This window comes from Eurosta solidaginis, chromosome 5 (genome assembly GCF_040869045.1).
Source record: "Eurosta solidaginis isolate ZX-2024a chromosome 5, ASM4086904v1, whole genome shotgun sequence".
Taxonomy (NCBI): Eukaryota; Metazoa; Arthropoda; class Insecta; order Diptera; family Tephritidae; genus Eurosta; species Eurosta solidaginis.
This window is the reverse complement of record NC_090323.1, coordinates 155,023,661-155,029,594: the sequence shown is the minus strand read 5'-3', so window position 1 is coordinate 155,029,594 and position 5,934 is coordinate 155,023,661.

The following is a 5,934-nucleotide window of genomic DNA, read 5'->3' as shown; positions in this document are numbered from 1 at the left end:
TTCACTACGAAACAACTACGTGAGGAACACAATATATTGCTGCTTATAATTCGCTGCTATGTATGTACCTTCCTTACTGCATTGCTATAGGTACATACATATACATACGTACATATATGTATGACTCAATCAAAGGCAATTGGAGTGCGGCTACCCCAGCTTGGTTTTCTTATGAGGGGGGTCATGAAGAGCCTCTACATACATCGGGGGGTCAAAAGCAGCTAGACCCGCAGCAGCAGCAGCAATAGCGACGCCAGTCAAAGCACGCACGCAATGTTGCTGGCCTGCTTTTAAGAAGGAGGCGCTGTTGGGGGTTGCGAGGTGGGTTTCATGAATGATGAAATTTTGGATAAAAGACATGAAAAGAGAGTCGCTGCGCTGTGGAATCGTTAGCGTTTTATTTGTTTGCTTTTACTTGTTCATATGTACATATTTTGCGGGTTGGTGTGTCGGCGTATTGTTTATTTGAGTTTGTGTTGTTGGTGTTTTATGTATGCCGGCATATTTCTACATAAGCGTCAAGGTGACCTTTGGAGCGAGAAAAACGAAAAGGAAAAAGAGCTTTCAGAGTTGAGAGGCAATTCAGCTGGCTTTATATTTTTGAATTTTCTTTGTTGCTGGTAATAAACATTGCTTTTTCGTTTAATTGTCCAAATATACCATGCGGCAAATGACTAAACTAATCGAAGAGAGATATTAACCCACAACTGGAGCCAAACTAGTTCGACAAGGACAAGACCTTTACCACGTAGCAAAGCTTGGCCTTTTAACAACAATTGACGCATCTTCGTCTTCTCCTTGAAGCGATAACCTGACTCCCGGAAATTTTTTGGGAGGTTTCTCGATGTTCATGGTCTTTTGTCGGATATTGAGCCGGAACGTTCTGCTGGCTGCCAACGGCACAAAAAATGCTGCTGGTAACCATAGCAACGGGTGGTTGTGTGCATATCGGGTGATTGTCGCTTGCCCAGCCACCACACAAGCAGAAAGCATCAAGCGCCATTTGCATTGTGAATGAAACTAAGTGTGATATCTTCTGCATAGACGTCAAAATTCCAAAGTGATTGGATTACCAGATTTGTAGTGTTGGGAACTATCGAATGAATTCAACTATCGATAGTTAGTTACTGAATGATTTTAACTATCGAATGATTTTTTTCATTCATTCGTTTGATCTGCTCTTTAGCTAGCTAGAGGCCAGTGCCTATGTTTTTTGTAGTATATTTACAAAAGAATAATTTCTGGACTGTTTTGGTTACCCCCTGTGGTAACTAAAGAACAAAATATAAGACAAAATGTTGAATGTGGCTAAAATAGTGTAAATTTTGCTTCAAGTAAATAATGCAAATATTCAATTTAAATGCCTTTGTTACATGTTATGCAAAGCGCAAGCATGATATGCAAATGGTTTTGGTTCGCAACCCACTGAGTTTTTTGGTCTTTCAGCAATTCATGCAGTTTCTCTTTTACTTCATTGTACTTGTTTGGTAAGGAATATAATGGCTGAAACTTTTTTTATATTCTAGAAATCCTTCATTTTCAAAGATGGAAAGCGGCTACAAGTCTTTTGTAATCATCTTTAAAAGAGGTTCATCTATGTTATTTTTTTCTTGCTCTGAGAGCTCAGAACGTGTGCTGGTAACAAATAATTTTGTTTGAACAGTCCTTCTCAAATATCCACTATTTGAAATGTCTTCGACAGGTACTGTTAAGGAACTACTCGCTGTACTTACTACAGTAGTTGAAGAAAGAGAAGTAGAACTAAGTTCTCTTCAGAAATTACAGGCGCTATTTCTCCTGAAGTTACATTCCTTTGTTCTGAGGAAGACGAATGTTTAAGGAGTAGATTGTCATTTAAATTTGATGTGTTTCCAGAAAGTTAAAACCTTTTTTGCATATATGGCATTTAACTTCATTGCCATATCTCTTCAATCCAGGCCGCATTATAAATATCTCTACACAAATTAAATAGTTAAAGGCATTTCCTCAGATAAAAATTTTAAATAATTATCACGCTTAAAACGTTTGTCGATTAGGTTGAAGTATGCTAAGCGTTAAAATTTTTGTTTAATACCTTTTTAATTGAGATCACTGATATATGCACAGTAAAAATTTAAGTAGAACGAACGATTCGAAGAAATAGTAATGAGCGAATCATTCATACCAAAAACTAGTAATTCGAAAATATAGTAGTGAACGAATCATTCATACCTAAAACTAGTAATTCGAAAAAATAGTAATGAACGAATTTCAAATGACTATCGAATGAATGAAAATTAGTGAACTATCGAATAACTCCATAGTTTTCATTCGATAGTTCCCAACACTACTGATTTGTAATTGACTGTCGCTGTCTCATTCTGTATCTCTTTCTATCACCCGCTGAAGATAGGCGCCGCCATATTGAACACTCTGTCAAAATTCTAAAAAGTAGCCATATTGAACATCCTGTCAGGCAGTTGACAGATAAAATAGCACATTTAGTTTGATTCACAATGGCCATTTGTATTGAAAATTCGTAGCGTGCAGACGTAAACAAGTCATCGGATGACGACTTTTTATTGCTTGTAAATTTTTCGAATTTTCATAAATATTTTTGAACTTTTTTCTAGAATTTTTAGAAACTTGCTCATTTCACGTTCTCACAAAACTAACACACTAATGCTTGTCAATCACGTTGGCCACGATCAAATAGACCAGCTGTCAAGCGAAAAAATCTAAAAATTTTGATTTTCATCAACGCGAAGCCGACAACAAGTACGTGTGAGCACGACTACCGCCGACCGCGCCGGTTGCTATGGTAACTACCCGTTGCTATTGTTACCAGCATTATTTTTTGTCCGTTGCCAGCCAGCATTCCGACCAACTTGGGAACACTTTAATATGACCACGTTAAAACTTCTGGGTCTTCAAAACATCTTCTTCTATGTGGATCTTGGGATTACCAGAGCCACGCCTGCTAAATAAACAGGATCCGTAGATGAGATTGAAAATTGAATTGGAGAAGCTGTAACTTGGGCTGACAACCCTTTAAGTCACATAATTTACGCATGTAACCTCCCGGTAGACTTGATGTTCTCACACTTTTCACCTCGGTGACACAAATAATGGACATCCACGTCGATGTTTCGCGTTACCAACTGCCAGGTAATAAAAAATATTAACGCAATTGTCTAAGCTCCCATTCTCTTTTCGCCGCCATTTCATTTAAGTACATTTTAGTACATAGCCGCAGCAAATTGTACAAGTCCCTTGCAGGCAGCACTTGGAGGAAAATATGAAAAAACTTTTCCTTCAATATAAAAAGCAATTATCCATCCACTTTTATACTAAGCGTAACAAGTATTGTCGCCCGACTTAATGGATTCAGGACACTGGACACTCCAACGAGATATCTCCTTAGGAAGCGTTATCTTCTTTTGCAAAGAAAAAATTGCCTAGAAAGTAGGGCATCTAAGCAGACAACTGCTGGTTGCAGTACCAGCAGCACAGCCACAGCTTGGCATGCCGTTAGTGTCTAGTTCATAGTAGACTTACAGGGTCTGCCTCCCTTATTGGAAATTGCTTGGCCTTAAAACCCTTCGCCAAGATTTCTGATAGATATTGGTACCTCAGTCAGCTTTTTGTATACGAAATTGAAGCTTATCTGTATGTCGGCTATTGACACGTATTTTGATACCATAAGGTAGCGATACTCTTATTGTTCGGTACCAATATTTTTTGCTTGACACATTTTTCTGGAATCTGGGTAATACTAAATATGTTTAATCCCTAAAACGCTGATACTTTCGGGTATCGAAATTTATAAAGCCGTACTTTGCATTCGATATCGTGTCCCTAATTCCGCATCGTCGTAACAGTTGTTCTACATGTAGTTTCACTAATTGCTACAGGAAATTGTACAAAGCGACCACATGAAGAGATCGACTTTTACCTAAAATAATATTTAACTTTAGTAAGTTCTCCAGAATGGGAAAAGTTTATAGCTCGAACTTCCTATACAACACTTCGCTCAACATCGAAGCACGATAAAAGAGGCACTTGCGACCTATACCTGAGATGTGTCATCAAAGCAGAAGTACCCGCTTTAGAAAAATTGTCTGAGTTATTTTGATGTTAGTTGTGCCGTCACTTGATCGGCAACGTTCGGTTAGATAGGCCAGCCCAGTACCTACACCTCAGTGGTCGCAGGCAGGTTTCAGAGGGTATCCCTTCAAAAGACGACGACGATAGTCCTTCAGTTAGAGCAGGTGAGGCTGCAAGACCTCGGTCAGTGTATGAAGAATTCCCTCCTTCGACGAAACCAAAATACATAAACATTTGGCAAGATAGGAGACTTACCTTTAATAGGATATTCCCTCAGTGTCACTTCCCGAATTCCGCACTATACTGCCGTTATAGAGAGGCACCTTTGAAATGTTTTGATGTTCATCAATTCAGAGAATACGTTGATCTTGCTCTTATTCCGGTTTCATTCGATGACTATGTAGGTATGTACACACATACATACATATGTATGCATGCACGCATGTGTAAAAATATGTTCGTATTCGTTGGTACCTGTACTACACTGCCCTCCGTTTTGTTAGGACACCAACAGCAAGTTAATTTCTAAATGCTCCCCTAACGGTTTTCAAATATATACTGTTAACTAGATAAATAATATTTTGCATAAAGACGACAAAAAACTATACATTTTTCATAGACTTGCTGATTGTACTAAGGCATGTACCTATACAAACAAATGTTTAGCGAAGTTATAAATATCAACTCGGTAATCAATATGACGTTTATTAATCCTTTGTCAAATTTATTAATCGGCTTTGAGTTATGGGGCAATTACGAAATAAAAGTGAGCTTTGCTAACTGCGAAAAAATTAGTAAAATTTTATTTGCACGAATTTATATGACACGAATTCTAAAGTACTATTTATCAATAGATGATTGATAAAATTGAATCATTAATAAATTCAAATCATCTTCTGATAATGCATGGTGAGTGATTTGGTAGTTACACTAACCGCCATAAACTAAATTATCATAAGTCTTTTTAAATAGAAGTATCCGGTTCTTCATTTCCCATTCCACACCCACAGACTGGTCAGAAAATGAGCTAGAACGCGTAGAGTTGCCAGATGTACCCGTTTTGTACTTGTTATTCCTTTCGCAACAGAGGATTGTGTAAGTACGCTATTCTTGGTATATTTGTAATACAAAAGGGTATATTTAATTAAGTATGTCAAGAAAGAATTGTTTGACCTTATATGTTTCTAAAAAGCTGTGAAGAAAATATTGAAAGCTTACAAGAATCTCAAAAGCTCTCTTAACTGATTAATTTTCTGATTATTTCTGCCCTCCGCTAAAAATATTTCTTTCACTCTTATATTTGATGAAATCAGAATTTCCAAAATGTTAGGCTAGTAATGATTCTCAAATTGATAAAATTCATCTAGAGTGCAAATAATGTATTTTGTTAATTGATATTTATAATATGAATGATATTAAATTAATATTTTATTTAAATTAGCCCAGACGTGCTCCCTAGTAGTTAAAGAAATTTCTTAAAAGAAAAGGCAATTTCATTACCTTTGTATTTAGGTGAGGGCATATTTTTGTGGCGGAGTGTAATACTTTTATTTTATATTCAAATATTTAATTCTCATTGTGTTCATGTTTTTTTTTTTTTTCATATCTGAATGCATAAAGTTATTTTTAAACGGTTTTATTTAGCTTGACTTGACAGGCTGTTTGGTTGGATGGCTGGTTGGCTGGTTGGCTGGCTGGCTGGCTGGCACGAATTTTGTAATTGAAATTTAAGTAACTTCCCGATAAGCTAGAAGGTTGAAACTTGGAATATAGTTCAGAACACGATGACAATGCAATAATAAGAAAAAAATCGGTGGCGCAAGGATAGAGATATTCACAAAACTTGTA